We start from the raw sequence: 16,974 nt of genomic DNA on the forward strand, positions 1-16,974 counted from the left end.
TTTATATTACCGATGGAAGATGTACACGTAAAACCGCTCTAATCCGGATGAAACATCGATATATGCAATAAAAACCAAACTTCTCCCTTTTTCAATATCTTACTCAGTATTTCAACGAGAAACAAATTTATGATTAAAGGTGAAGTATTTAAGTTTATTATCTAATCAATTACGTGTTTGCATCATTTTTATCGTATACTTAATGAATTAATACCAATAAATTGAAAATTCACAAAAACGAAAAAAACGGCAAATATTGCCTAATTCGATGATATTTTGTTTAAATCACATAAAGGAAAAGGGGATGATAAACGTCAAATATTGCTAAATTCGATGATGTTTAGTAGGAAACAAAATGCAAGAAAACTTGCTTAAAATGCAATATTATGGAAAAATCTGAGAGATGAAGGCTAAATCACATATCGTGATACTACATGAAATAGTATCGAAATATTGGTAAAAATGAAAATATTTACGTCATATCAAACTACATGAAAAACGTGAAGAGTCACTATTATTCCAAATGTGTGGATTTTAACTTCGAATCATAAGCGAGGTTTCGTATTATTTAGATCCAAGAAAAGACATATGACAATGTTGTTTCCAATACAAATGATAAAAATCAATGTGTTTCCATTACAATTAACTAAAATGTTCCTGATTTCCGTTTATATTACCGATGGAAGAAGTACACGTATAACCGCTCTATTCCGGCTGAAACGTCGATATATGCAATAAAACCGAACTTCTCCCCTTTTCAATATCCTACTCAGTATTTCAACGAGAAACAAATAGGTGATTAAAGGTGAAGTATTTAAGTTTATTATCTAATCAATTACGTGTTTTGCATCATTTTTCTCGTATACTTAATGAATTAATACCAATTAACTTAAAATTCACAAAAACGTGGAAAAACGGCAAAATATTGCCTAATTCGATGATATTTTGTTTAAATCACATAAAGGAAAAGGGATGATAAACGTCAAAATATTGCTAAATTCGATGATGTTTAGTATGAAACAAAATGCAAGAAAACTTGCTTAAAATGCAATATTATGGAAAAATCTGAGATATGAAGGCTAAATCACATATCGTGATACGACATGAAATAGTATCGAAATATTGGTAAAAATGAAAATATTTACGTCATATCAAACTACATGAAAAACGTGAAGAGAGTCACTATTATTCCAAATGTGTGGATTTTAACTTCGAATCATAAAGCGAGGTTTCGTATTATTTAGATCCAAGAAAAGACATATGACAATGTTGTTTCCAATACAAATGATAAAAATCAATGTGTTTTCATTAGAATTAACTAAAATGTTTATGATTTTCCGTTATATTACCGATGGAAGATGTACACGTAAAACCGCTCTAATCCGGATGAAACATCGATATATGCGATAAAAACCAAACTTCTCCCTTTTTCAATATCTTACACATTATTTCAACGAGAAACAAATTTATGATTAAAGGTGAAGTATTTAAGTTTATTATCTAATCAATTACGTGTTTGCATCATTTTTATCGTATACTTAATGAATTAATACCAATAAACTGAAAATTCACAAAAACGTCAAAAAACGGCAAAATATTGCCTAATTCGATGATATTTTGTTTAAATCACATAAAGGAAAAGGGGATGATAAACGTCAAAATATTGCTAAATTCGATGATGTTTAGTAGGAAACAAAATGCAAGAAAACTTGCTTAAAATGCAATATTATGGAAAAATCTGAGAGATGAAGGCTAAATCACATATCGTGATACTACATGAAATAGTATCGAAATATTGGTAAAAATGAAAATATTTACGTCATATCAAACTACATGAAAACGTGAAGAGAGTCACTATTATTCCAAATGTGTGGATTTAACTTCGAATCATAAAGCGAGGTTTCGTATTATTTAGATCCAAGAAAAGACATATGACAATGTTGTTTCCAATACAAATGATAAAAATCAATGTGTTTTCATTAGAATAACTAAAATGTTATGATTTTCCGTTTATATTACCGATGGAAGATGTACACGTAAAACCGCTCTAATCCGGATGAAACATCGATATATGCAATAAAAACCAAACTTCTCCCTTTTTCAATATCTTACTCAGTATTTCAACGAGAAACAAATTTATGATTAAAGGTGAAGTATTTAAGTTTATTATCTAATCAATTACGTGTTTGCATCATTTTTATCGTATACTTAATGAATTAATACCAATAAATTGAAAATTCACAAAAACGAAAAAAACGGCAAAATATTGCCTAATTCGATGATATTTTGTTTAAATCACATAAAGGAAAAGGGGATGATAAACGTCAAAATATTGCTAAATTCGATGATGTTTAGTAGGAAACAAAATGCAAGAAAACTTGCTTAAAATGCAATATTATGGAAAAATCTGAGAGATGAAGGCTAAATCACATATCGTGATACTACATGAAATAGTATCGAAATATTGGTAAAAATGAAAATATTTACGTCATATCAAACTACATGAAAAACGTGAAGAGTCACTATTATTCCAAATGTGTGGATTTTAACTTCGAATCATAAAGCGAGGTTTCGTATTATTTAGATCCAAGAAAAGACATATGACAATGTTGTTTCCAATACAAATGATAAAAATCAATGTGTTTCCGTTAGAATTAACTAAATGTTCCTGATTTTCCGTTTATATTACCGATGGAAGAAGTACACGTATAACCGCTCTATTCCGGCTGAAACGTCGATATATGCAATAAAACCGAACTTCTCCCCTTTTCAATATCCTACTCAGTATTTCAACGAGAACCAAATAGGTGATTAAAGGTGAAGTATTTAAGTTTATTATCTAATCAATTACGTGTTTGCATCATTTTTATCGTATACTTAATGAATTAATACCAATTAACTTAAAATTCACAAAACGTGGAAAAACGGCAAAATATTGCCTAATTCGATGATATTTGTTTAAATCACATAAAGGAAAAGGGGATGATAAACGTCAAAATATTGCTAAATTCGATGATGTTTAGTATGAAACAAAATGCAAGAAAACTTGCTTAAAATGCAATATTATGGAAAAATCTGAGATATGAAGGCTAAATCACATATCGTGATACGACATGAAATAGTATCGAAATATTAGTAAAAACGAATATATTTACGTAATATCAAACTACATGAAAAACGTGAAGAGAGTCACTATTATTCCAAATTTGCAGATTTTAACTTCGAATCATAAAGCGAGGTTTCGTATAATTTAGATCCAAGAAAAGATTGAAGGGACGACGACGTTTCGGTCCGTCCTGGACCATTCTCAAGTCGATTGTGAGTCAAGTCAAGTCAATCACAATCGACTTGAGAATGGTCCAGGACGGACCGAAACGTCGTCGTCCCTTCAATTTCTAGTGTGTGGTCTGGTCAACATACTTCAGCCACGTTATTGTGACTCATCGCCTGCATCCAAGAAAAGACATATGACAATGTTGTTTCCAATACAAATGATAAAAATCAATGTGTTTTCATTAGAATTAACTAAAATGTTCCTTATTTTCCGTTTATATTACCGATGGAAGATGTACACGTAAAACCGCTCTAATCCGGATGAAACATCGATATATGCAATAAAAACCAAACTTCTCCCTTTTTCAATATCTTACTCAGTATTTCAACGAGAAACAAATAGATGATTAAAGGTGAAGTATTTAAGTTTATTATCTAGTCATTTACGTGTTTGCATCATTTTTATCGTATATATAATGAATTAATACCAATAAACTGAAAATTCACAAAAACGTGGAAAAACAGCAAAATATTGCCTAATTCGATGATATTTTGTTTAAATCACATAAAGGAAAAGGGGATGATAAACGTCAAAATATTGCTAAAATCGATGATGTTTAGTATGAAACAAAATGCAAGAAAAATTGCTTAAAATGCAATATTATGGAAAAATCTGAGATATGAAGGCCAAATCACATATCGTGATACTACATGAAATAGTATCGAAATATTGGTAAAAATGAATATATTTACGTAATATCAAACTACATGAAAAACGTGAAAGAGTCACTATTATTCCAAATGTGTGGATTTTAACTTCGAATCATAAAGCGAGGTTTCGTATTATTTAGATCCAAGAAAAGACATATGACAATGTTGTTTCCAATACAAATAATAAAAATCAATGTGTTTTCATTAGAATTAACTAAAATGTTCCTGATTTTCCGTTTATATTACCGATGGAAGAAGTACACGTAAAACCGCTCTATTCCGGCTGAAACGTCGATATATGCAATAAAAACCGAACTTCTCCCCTTTTCAATATCCTACTCAGTATTTCAACGAGAAACAAATAGATGATTAAAGGTGAAGTATTTAAGTTTATTATCTAATCAATTACGTGTTTGCATCATTTTTATCGTATACTTTATGAATTAATACCAATTAACTTAAAATTCACAAAAACGTGGAAAAACGGCAAAATATTGCCTAATTTGATGATATTTTGTTTAAATCACATAAAGGAAAAGGGGATGATAAACGTCAAAATATTGCTAAATTCGATGATGTTTAGTATGAAACAAAATGCAAGAAAACTTGCTTAAAATGCAATATTATGGAAAAATCTGAGATATGAAGGCTAAATCACATATCGTGATACTACATGAAATAGTATCGAAATATTAGTAAAAATGAATATATTTACGTAATATCAAACTACATGAAAAACGTGAAGAGAGTCACTATTATTCCAAATTTGCAGATTTTAACTTCGAATCATAAAGCGAGGTTTCGTATTATTTAGATCCAAGAAAAGACATATGACAATGTTGTTTCCAATATAAATGATAAAAATCAATGTGTTTTCATTAGAATTAACTAAAATGTTCATGATTTTCCGTTTATATTACCGATGGAAGATGTACACGTAAAACCGCTGTAATCCGGATGAAACATCGATATATGCAATAAAAACCAAACTTCTCCCCTTTTCAATATCCTACTCAGTATTTCAACGAGAAACAAATAGATGATTAAAGGTGAAGTATTTAAGTTTATTATCTAATCAATTACGTGTTTGCATCATTTTTATCGTATACTTAATGAATTAATACCAATTAACTTAAAATTCACAAAAACGTGGAAAAACTGCAAAATATTGCCTAATTTGATGATATTTTGTTTAAATCACATAAAGGAAAAGGGATGATAAACGTCAAAATATTGCTAAATTCGATGATGTTTAGTATGAAACAAAATGCAAGAAAACTTGCTTAAAATGCAATATTATGGAAAAATCTGAGATATGAAGGGTAAATCACATATCGTGATACTACATAAATAGTATCGAAATATTAGTAAAAATTAATATATTTACGTAATATCAAACTACATGAAAAACGTGAAGAGAGTCACTATTATTCCAAATTTGCAGATTTTAACTTCGAATCATAAAGCGAGGTTTCGTATTATTTAGATCCAAGAAAAGACATATGACAATGTTGTTTCCAATACAAATGATAAAAATCAATGTGTTTTCATTAGAATTAACTAAAATGTTCATGATTTTCCGTTTATATACCGATGGAAGATGTACACGTAAAACCGCTCTAATCCGGATGAAACATCGATATATGCAATAAAAACCAAACTTCTCCCTTTTCAATATCTTACTCAGTATTTCAACGAGAAACAAATTTATGATTAAAGGTGAAGTATTTAAGTTTATTATCTAATCAATTACGTGTTTGCATCATTTTTATCGTATACTTAATGAATTAATACCAATAAATTGAAAATTCACAAAAACGTAAAAAAACGGCAAAATATTGCCTAATTCGATGATATTTTTTTTAAATCACATAAATGAAAAGGGGATGATAAACGTCAAAATATTGCTTAATTCGATGATGTTTAGTATGAAACAAAATGCAAGAAAACTTGCTTAAAATGCAATATTATGGAAAAATCTGAGATATGAAGGCTAAATCACATATCGTGATACTACATGAAATAGTATCGAAATATTGGTAAAAATGAAAATATTTACGTCATATCAAACTACATGAAAACGTGAAGAGAGTCACTATTATTCCAAATTTGCAGATTTTAACTTCGAATCATAAAGCGAGGTTTCGTATATTTAGATCCAAGAAAAGAAATAGAAGGGACGACGACGTTTCGGTCCGTCCTGGACCATTCTCAAGTCGATTGTGAGTCAAGTCAAGTCAATCACAATCGACTTGAGAATGGTCCAGGACGGACCGAAACGTCGTCGTCCCTTCAATTTCTAGTGTGTGGTCTGGTCAACATACTTCAGCCACGTTATTGTGACTCATCGCCTGCATCCAAGAAAGACATATGACAATGTTGTTTCCAATACAAATGATAAAAATCAATGTGTTTTCATTAGAATTAACTAAAAAGTTCCTTATTTTCCGTTTATATTACCGATGGAAGATGTACACGTAAAACCGCTCTAATCCGGATGAAACATCGATATATGCAATAAAAACCAAACTTCTCCCTTTTTCAATATCTTACTCAGTATTTCAACGAGAAACAAATAGATGATTAAAGGTGAAGTATTTAAGTTTATTTTCTAATCATTTACGTGTTTGCATCATTTTTATCGTATATATAATGAATTAATACCAATAAACTGAAAAATCACAAAAACGTGGAAAAACAGCAAAATATTGCCTAATTCGATGATATTTTGTTTAAATCACATAAAGGAAAAGGGGATGATAAACGTCAAAACATTGCTAAAATCGATGATGTTTAGTATGAAACAAAATGCAAGAAAAATGCTTAAAATGCAATATTATGGAAAAATCTGAGATATGAAGGCCAATCACATTATCGTGATACTACATGAAATAGTATCGAAATATTGGTAAAAATGAATATATTTACGTAATATCAAACTACATGAAAAACGTGAAGAGAGTCACTATTATTCCAAATTTGCGGATTTTACTTCGAATCATAAAGCGAGGTTTCGTATTATTTAGATCCAAATAAAGACAAATGACAATGTTGTTTCCAATACAAATGATAAAAATCAATGTGTTTTCATTAGAATTAACTAAAATGTTCATGATTTTCCGTGTATATTACCGATGGAAGATGTACACCTAAAACCGCTCTAATCCGGATGAAACATCGATATATGCGATAAAAACCAAACTTCTCCCTTTTTCAATATCTTACTCAGTATTTCAACGAGAAACAAATTTATGATTAAAGTGAAGTATTTAAGTTTATTATCTAATCAATTACGTGTTTGCATCATTTTTATCGTATACTTAATGAATTAATACCAATAAACTGAAAATTCACAAAAACGTCAAAAAACGGCAAAATATTGCCTAATTCGATGATATTTTGTTTAAATCACATAAAGGAAAAGGGGATGATAAACGTCAAAATATTGCTAAATTCGATGATGTTTAGTAGGAAACAAAATGCAAGAAAACTTGCTTAAAATGCAATATTATGGAAAAATCTGAGAGATGAAGGCTAAATCACATATCGTGATACTACATGAAATAGTATCGAAATATTGGTAAAAATGAAAATATTTACGTCATATCAAACTACATGAAAAACGTGAAGAGAGTCACTATTATTCCAAATGTGTGGATTTTAACTTCGAATCATAAAGCGAGGTTTCGTATTATTTAGATCCAAGAAAAGACATATGACAATGTTGTTTCCAATACAAATGATAAAAATCAATGTGTTTTCATTAGAATTAACTAAAATGTTCCTGATTTTCCGTTTATATTACCGATGGAAGAAGTACACGTAAAACCGCTCTCAATTCCGGCTGAAACGTCGATATATGCAATAAAACCGAACTTCTCCCCTTTTCAATATCCTACTCAGTATTTCAACGAGAAACAAATAGATGATTAAAGGTGAAGTATTTAAGTTTATTATCTAATCAATTACGTGTTTGCATCATTTTTATCGTATTCTTAATGAATTAATACCAATTAACTTAAAATTCACAAAAACGTGGAAAAACGGCAAAATATTGCCTAATTCGATGATATTTTGTTTAAATCACATAAAGGAAAAGGGGATGATAAACGTCAAAATATTGCTAAATTCGATGATGTTTAGTATGAAACAAAATGCAAGAAAACTTGCTTAAAATGCAATATTATGGAAAAATCTGAGATATGAAGGCCAAATCACATATCGTGATACTACATGAAATAGTATCGAAATATTGGTAAAAATGAATATATTTACGTAATATCAAACTACATGAAAAACGTGAAGAGAGTCACTATTATTCCAAATTTGCAGATTTTAACTTCGAATCATAAAGCGAGGTTTCGTATTATTTAGATCCAAGAAAAGAATTGAAGGGACGACGACGTTTCGGTCCGTCCTGGACCATTCTCAAGTCGATTGTGAGTCAAGTCAAGTCAATCACAATCGACTTGAGAATGGTCCAGGACGGACCGAAACGTCGTCGTCCCTTCAATTTCTAGTGTGTGGTCTGGTCAACATACTTCAGCCACGTTATTGTGACTCATCGCCAGCATCCAAGAAAAGACATATGACAATGTTGTTTCCAATACAAATGATAAAAATCAATGTGTTTTCATTAGAATTAACTAAAATGTTCCTTATTTTCCGTTTATATTACCGATGGAAGATGTACACGTAAAACCGCTCTAATCCGGATGAAACATCGATATATGCAATAAAAACCAAACTTCTCCCTTTTTCAATATCTTACTCAGTATTTCAACGAGAAACAAATAGATGATTAAAGGTGAAGTATTTAAGTTTATTATCTAATCATTTACGTGTTTGCATCATTTTTATCGTATATATAATGAATTAATACCAATAAACTGAAATTCACAAAAACGTGGAAAAACAGCAAAATATTGCCTAATTCGATGATATTTTGAAATCACATAAAGGAAAAGGGGATGATAAACGTCAAAATATTGCTAAAATCGATGATGTTTAGTATGAAACAAAATGCAAGAAAAATTGCTTAAAATGCAATATTATGGAAAAATCTGAGATATGAAGGCCAAATCACATATCGTGATACTACATGAAATAGTATCGAAATATTGGTAAAAATGAATATATTTACGTAATTCAAACTACATGAAAAACGTGAAGAGAGTCACTATTATTCCAAATGTGGATTTTAACTTCGAATCATAAAGCGAGGTTTCGTATTATTTAGATCCAAGAAAAGACATATGACAATGTTGTTTCCAATACAAATGATAAAAATCAATGTGTTTCCATTAGAATTAACTAAAATGTTCCTGATTTTCCGTTTATATTACCGATGGAAGAAGTACACGTAAAACCGCTCTATTCCGGCTGAAACGTCGATATATGCAATAAAAACCGAACTTCTCCCCTTTTCAATATCCTACTCAGTATTTCAACGAGAAACAAATAGATGATTAAAGGTGAAGTATTTAAGTTTATTATCTAATCAATTACGTGTTTGCATCATTTTTATCGTATACTTAATGAATTAATACCAATTAACTTAAAATTCACAAAAACGTGGAAAAACGGCAAAATATTGCCTAATTCGATGATATTTTGTTTAAATCACATAAAGGAAAAGGGGATGATAACGTCAAAATATTGCTAAATTCGATGATGTTTAGTAGAAACAAAATGCAAGAAAACTTGCTTAAAATGCAATATTATGGAAAATCTGAGATATGAAGGCTAAATCACATATCGTGATACTACATGAAATAGTATCGAAATATTGTAAAAATGAATATTTACGTAATATCAAACTACATGAAAAACGTGAAGAGAGTCACTATTATTCCAAATTTGCAGATTTTAACTTCGAATCATAAAGCGAGGTTTCGTATTATTTAGATCCAAGAAAAGACATATGACAATGTTGTTTCCAATACAAATGATAAAAATCAATGTGTTTTCATTAGAATTAACTAAAATGTTCCTGATTTTCCGTTTATATTACCGATGGAAGATGTACACGTAAAACCGCTGTAATTCCGGATGAAACATCGATATATGCAATAAAAACCAACTTCTCCCCTTTTCAATATCCTACTCAGTATTTCAACGAGAAACAAATAGATGATTAAAGGTGAAGTATTTAAGTTTATTATCTAATCAATTACGTGTTTGCATCATTTTTATCGTATACTTAATGAATTAATACCAATTAACTTAAAATTCACAAAAACGTGGAAAAACGCAAAATATTGCCTAATTTGATGATATTTTGTTTAAATCACATAAAGGAAAAGGGTATGATAAATGTCAAAATATTGCTAAATTCGATGATGTTTAGTATGAAACAAAATGCAAGAAAACTTGCTTAAAATGCAATATTATGGAAAAATCTGAGATATGAAGGGTAAATCACATATCGTGATACTACATGAAATAGTATCGAAATATTAGTAAAAATTAATATATTTACGTAATATCAAACTACATGAAAAACGTGAAGAGAGTCACTATTATTCCAAATTTGCAGATTTTAACTTCGAATCATAAAGCGAGGTTTCGTATTATTTAGATCCAAGAAAGACATATGACAATGTTGTTTCCAATACAAATGATAAAAATCAATGTGTTTTCATTAGAATTAACTAAAATGTTCATGATTTTCCGTTATATTACCGATGGAAGATGTACACGTAAAACCGCTCTAATCCGGATGAAACATCGATATATGCAATAAAAACCAAACTTCTCCCTTTTTTCAATATCTTACTCAGTATTTCAACGAGAAACAAATTTATGATTAAAGGTGAAGTATTTAAGTTTATTATCTAATCAATTACGTGTTTGAATCATTTTTATCGTATACTTAATGAATTAATACCAATAAATTGAAAATTCACAAAAACGTAAAAAAACGGCAAAATATTGCCTAATTCGATGATATTTTTTTAAATCACATAAATGAAAAGGGGATGATAAACGTCAAAATATTGCTTAATTCGATGATGTTTAGTATGAAACAAAATGCAAGAAAACTTGCTTAAAATGCAATATTATGGAAAAATCTGAGATATGAAGGCTAAATCACATATCGTGATACTACATGAAATAGTATCGAAATATTGGTAAAAATGAAAATATTTACGTCATATCAAACTACATGAAAAACGTGAAGAGAGTCACTATTATTCCAAATTTGCAGATTTTAACTTCGAATCATAAAGCGAGGTTTCGTAATATTTAGATCCAAGAAAAGAAATAGAAGGGACGACGACGTTTCGGTCCGTCCTGGACCATTCTCAAGTCGATTGTGAGTCAAGTCAAGTCAATCACAATCGACTTGAGAATGGTCCAGGACGGACCGAAACGTCGTCGTCCCTTCAATTTCTAGTGTGTGGTCTGGTCAACATACTTCAGCCACGTTATTGTGACTCATCGCCTGCATCCAAGAAAAGACATATGACAATGTTGTTTCCAATACAAATGATAAAAATCAATGTGTTTTCATTAGAATTAACTAAAAAGTTCCTTATTTTCCGTTTATATTACCGATGGAAGATGTACACGTAAAACCGCTCTAATCCGGATGAAACATCGATATATGCAATAAAAACCAAACTTCTCCCTTTTTCAATATCTTACTCAGTATTTCAACGAGAAACAAATAGATGATTAAAGGTGAAGTATTTAAGTTTATTTTCTAATCATTTACGTGTTTGCATCATTTTTATCTATCGTATATATTGAATTAATACCAATAAACTGAAAAAATCACAAAAACGTGGAAAAACAGCAAATATTGCCTAATTCGATGATATTTTGTTTAAATCACATAAAGGAAAAGGGGATGATAAACGTCAAAACATTGCTAAAATCGATGATGTTTAGTATGAAACAAAATGCAAGAAAAATTGCTTAAAATGCAATATTATGGAAAAATCTGAGATATGAAGGCCAAATCACAATCGTGATACTACATGAATAGTATCGAAATATTGGTAAAAATGAATATATTTACGTAATATCAAACTACATGAAAAACGTGAAGAGAGTCACTATTATTCCAAATTTGCGGATTTTACCTTCGAATCATAAAGCGAGGTTTCGTATTATTTAGATCCAAATAAGACAAATGACAATGTTTGTTTCCAATACAATGATAAAAATCAATGTGTTTTCATTAGAATTAACTAAAATGTTCATGATTTTCCGTGTATATTACCGATGGAAGATGGACACCTAAAACCGCTCTAATCCGGATGAAACATCGATATATGCGATAAAAACCAAACTTCTCCCTTTTTCAATATCTTACTCAGTATTTCAACGAGAAACAAATTTATGATTAAAAGTGAAGTATTTAAGTTTATTATCTAATCAAATTACGTGTTTGCATCATTTTTATCGTATACTTAATGAATTAATACCAATAAACTGAAAATTCACAAAACGTCAAAAACGGCAAAATATTGCCTAATTCGATGATATTTTGTTTAAATCACATAAAGGAAAAGGATGATAAACGTCAAAATATGCTAAATTCGATGATGTTTAGTAGGAAACAAAATGCAAGAAAACTTGCTTAAATGCAATATTATGGAAAATCAGAGAGATGAAGGCTAAATCACATATCGTGATACTACATGAAATAGTATCGAAATATTGGTAAAAATGAAAATTTTACGTCATATCAAACTACATGAAAAACGTGAAGAGAGTCACTATTATTCCAAATGTGTGGATTTTAACTTCGAATCATAAAGCGAGGTTTCGTATTATTTAGATCCAAGAAAAGACATATGACAATGTTGTTTCCAATACAAATGATAAAAATCAATGTGTTTTCATTAGAATTAACTAAAATGTTCCTGATTTTCCGTTTATATTACCGATGGAAGAAGTACACGTAAAACCGCTCAATTCCGGCTGAAAACGTCGATATATGCAATAAAAACCGAACTTCTCCCCTTTTCAATATCCTACTCAGTATTTCAACGAGAAACAAATAGATGATTAAAGGTGAAGTATTTAAGTTTATTATCTAATCAATTACGTGTTTGCATCATTTTTATCGTATTCTTAATGAATTAATACCAATTAACTTAAAATTCACAAAAAACGTGGAAAAACGGCCAAATATTGCCTAATTCGATGATATTTTGTTTAAATCACATAAAGGAAAAGGGATGATAAACGTCAAAATATTGCTAAATTCGATGATGTTTAGTATGAAACAAAATGCAAGAACTTGCTTAAAATGCAATATTATGGAAAAATCTGAGATATGAAAGCCAAATCACATATCGTGATACTACATGAAATAGTATCGAAATATTGGTAAAATGAATATATTTACGTAATATCAAACTACATGAAAACGTGAAGAGAGTCACTATTATTCCAAATTTGCGGATTTTACCTTCGAATCATAAAGCGAGGTTTCGTATTATTTAGATCCAAATAAAGACAATGACAATGTTGTTTCCAATACAAATGATAAAAATCAATGTGTTTTCATTAGAATTAACTAAAATGTTCATGATTTTCCGTGTATATTACCGATGGAAGATGTACACCTAAACCGCTCTAATCCGGATGAAACATCGATATATGCGATAAAAAACCAAACTTCTCCCTTTTTCAATATCTTACTCAGTATTTCAACGAGAAACAAATTTATGATTAAAGTGAAGTATTTAAGTTTATTATCTAATCAATTACGTGTTTGCATCATTTTTATCGTATACTTAATGAATTAATACCAATAAACTGAAAATTCACAAAACGTCAAAAAACGGCAAAATATTGCCTAATTCGATGATATTTTGTTTAAATCACATAAAGGAAAAGGGGATGATAAACGTCAAAATATTGCTAAATTCGATGATGTTTAGTAGGAAAAAAATGCAAGAAAACTTGCTTAAAATGCATTATTATGGAAAAATCTGAGAGATGAAGGCTAAATCACATATCGTGATACTACATGAAATAGTATCGAAATATTGGTAAAAATGAAAATATTTACGTCATATCAAACTACATGAAAAACGTGAAGAGAGTCACTATTATTCCAAATGTGTGGATTTTAACTTCGAATCATAAAGCGAGGTTTCGTATTATTTAGATCCAAGAAAAGACATATGACAATGTTGTTTCCAATACAATGATAAAAATCAATGTGTTTTCATTAGAATTAACTAAAATGTTCCTGATTTTCCGTTTATATTACCGATGGAAGAAGTACACGTAAAACCGCTCAATTCCGCTGAAACGTCGATATATGCAATAAAAACCGAACTTCTCCCCTTTTCAATATCCTACTCAGTATTTCAACGAGAAACAAATAGATGATTAAAGGTGAAGTATTTAAGTTTATTATCTAATCAATTACGTGTTTGCATCATTTTTATCGTATTCTTAATGAATTAATACCAATTAACTTAAAATTCACAAAAACGTGGAAAAACGGCCAAATATTGCCTAATTCGATGATATTTTGTTTAAATCACATAAAGGAAAAGGGATGATAAACGTCAAAATATTGCTAAATTCGATGATGTTTAGTATGAAACAAATGCAAGAAAACTTGCTTAAATGCAATATTATGGAAAAATCTGAGATATGAGGGCTAAATCACATATCGTGATACTACATGAAAGTATCGAAATATTAGTAAAAACGAATATATTTACGTAATATCAAACTACATGAAAACGTGAAGAGAGTCACTATTATTCCAAATTTGCAGATTTTAACTTCGAATCATAAGTGAGGTTTCGTATTATTTAGATCAAGAAAGAAATTGAAGGGACGACGACGATTCGGTCCGTCCTGGACATTCTCAAGTCGATTGTGAGTCAACTCAAGTCAATCACAATCGACTTGAGAATGGTCCAGGACGGACCGAAACGTCGTCGTCCCTTCAATTTCTAGTGTGTGTCTGGTCCAACATACTTCAGCCACGTTATTGTGACTCATCGCCTGCATCCAAGAAAAGACATATGACAATGTTGTTTCCAATACAAATGATAAAAATCAATGTGTTTTCATTAGAATTAACTAAAATGTTCCTTATTTTCCGTTTATATTACCGATGGAAGATGTACACGTAAAACCGCTCTAATCCGGATGAAACATCGATATATGCAATAAAACCCAAACTTCTCCCTTTTTCAATATCTTACTCAGTATTTCAACGAGAACAAATAGATGATTAAAGGTGAAGTATTTAAGTTTATTATCTAATCATTTACGTGTTTGCATCATTTTTATCGTATATATAATGAATTAATACCAATAACTGAAAATTCACAAAAACGTGGAAAAACAGCAAAATATTGCCTAATTCGATGATATTTTGTTTAAATCACATAAAGGAAAAGGGATGATAAACGTCAAAATATTGCTAAATTCGATGATGTTTAGTATGAAACAAATGCAAGAAAACTTGCTTAAAATGCAATATTATGGAAAAATCTGAGATATGAAGGCCAAATCACATATCGTGATACTACATGAAATAGTATCGAAATATTGGTAAAAATGAATATATTTACGTAATATCAAACTACATGAAAAACGTGAAGAGAGTCACTATTATTCCAAATTTGCAGATTTTAACTTCGAATCATAAAGCGAGGTTTCGTATTATTTAGATCCAAGAAAAGACATATGACAATGTTGTTTCCAATATAAATGATAAAAATCAATGTGTTTTCATTAGAATTAACTAAAATGTTCATGATTTTCCGTTTATATTACCGATGGAAGATGTACACGTAAAACCGCTCTAATCCGGATGAAACATCGATATATGCAATAAAAACCAACTTCTCCCCTTTTCAATATCCTACTCAGTATTTCAACGAGAAACAAATAGATGATTAAAGGTGAAGTATTTAAGTTTATTATCTAATCAATTACGTGTTTGCATCATTTTTATCGTATACTTAATGAATTAATACCAATTAACTTAAAATTCACAAAAACGTGGAAAAACGGCAAAATATTGCCTAATTGATGATATTTTGTTTAAATCACATAAAGGAAAAGGGTATGATAAACGTCAAAATATTGCTAAATTCGATGATGTTTAGTATGAAACAAAATGCAAGAAAACTTGCTTAAAATGCAATATTATGGAAAAATCTGAGATATGAAGGGTAAATCACATATCGTGATACTACATAAATAGTATCGAAATATTAGTAAAAATGAATATATTTACGTAATATCAAACTACATGAAAAACGTGAAGAGAGTCACTATTATTCCAAATTTGCAGATTTTAACTTCGAATCATAAAGCGAGGTTTCGTATTATTTAGATCCAAGAAAAGACATATGACAAATGTTGTTTCAATACAATGATAAAAATCAATGTGTTTTCATTAGAATTAACTAAAATGTTCATGATTTTCCGTTTATATTACCGATGGAAGATGTACACGTAAAACCACTCTAATCCGGATGAAACATCGATATATGCAATAAAAACCAAACTTCTCCCTTTTTCAATATCTACTCAGTATTTCAACGAGAAACAAATTTATGATTAAAGGTGAAGTATTTAAGTTTATTATCTAATCAATTACGTGTTTGCATCATTTTTATCGTATACTTAATGAATTAATACCAATAAATTGAAAATTCACAAAAACGTAAAAAAACGCAAAATATTGCCTAATTCGATGATATTTTTTTAAATCACATAAATGAAAAGGGGATGATAAACGTCAAAATATTGCTTAATTCGATGATGTTTAGTATGAAACAAAATGCAAGAAAACTTGCTTAAAATGCAATATTATGGAAAAATCTGAGATATGAAGGCTAAATCACATATCGTGATACTACATGAAATAGTATCGAAATATTGGTAAAAATGAAAATATTTACGTCATATCAAACTACATGAAAAAACGTGAAGAGAGTCACTATTATTCCAAATGGTGGATTTTAACTTCGAATCATAAAGCGAGGT

The sequence above is a fragment of the Procambarus clarkii genome, chromosome 44, assembly GCF_040958095.1.
Source record: "Procambarus clarkii isolate CNS0578487 chromosome 44, FALCON_Pclarkii_2.0, whole genome shotgun sequence".
Lineage (NCBI taxonomy): Eukaryota > Metazoa > Arthropoda > Malacostraca > Decapoda > Cambaridae > Procambarus > Procambarus clarkii.